We start from the raw sequence: 852 nt of genomic DNA, 5'->3' as shown, positions 1-852 counted from the left end.
TGATGAAATGCAAGGTGTCACAGCTATTTTATTCTCTCAAAAGTTCTGGAAATTAGTGAATGTTGATTTCGAATTGCATTTTATAGTTGTGTAGCAGCCACATGTTTTGAGGGACTATTCACTTAGTAAACAAACAAGCAATCGTTTAGCAATCGTTTAGCAATCGTTCAGCGAATGAATGCATACTATGCCTTTAAAGTGCAAGTTTCCTAATAATCAATTACCAGCCCTCATTGAGCCTGCCACGGTGCATGGAGTCTTGTAGGTTACTATTATTTTTTTTTTAGTGCCTTTGCAGTCTGACTTAAATAATAATAATAAAAACAAAACGAATAGAGATATCGTTGTGTACTCATTATTCTTCACACCCGATTTCATTTCATTTAACAACTTCAGATTATTAATTCAACAGAGTCTTCAACTTTTTCTACTAAAACCTTTTCTTATCAACTGACCTTCACTTAATTTACCTATAGTCGATAAAGATTACCATTTAACAGCTGACAAGTTGAATTCTTTCAAAGCACCAACATTAACTTATGTCAAAATTAATTTATCTCTTACTAAACTAGAAGTAGGATGCAAGTCTTCCCAGAAGAATAACACAAGAAAAATCATAGTAGTAGGAAAACTCCAAGATGTTTTCTCAAATAAACTGCAAAACAAATTTGACATCTTTAAGATATAATCAAAAAGGCATAAAAACGAAGAAATACTAACATTTCTTTAGAGGAAATCAAGACATAAACTTAAAAAGAATTAAACTTTTATTTACTCATTGCCAGTGAAAAAAAGGGGCAACTACAAATTAGGTGCCATATTTAATGGTTCATCTCGGAAGCTTTGCAAGAT

This window comes from Euprymna scolopes, chromosome 38 (genome assembly GCF_053919585.1).
Source record: "Euprymna scolopes isolate OS-2025 chromosome 38, ASM5391958v1, whole genome shotgun sequence".
NCBI classification, from domain to species: domain Eukaryota; kingdom Metazoa; phylum Mollusca; class Cephalopoda; order Sepiida; family Sepiolidae; genus Euprymna; species Euprymna scolopes.
Note: the sequence above shows the minus strand (reverse complement) of the source record.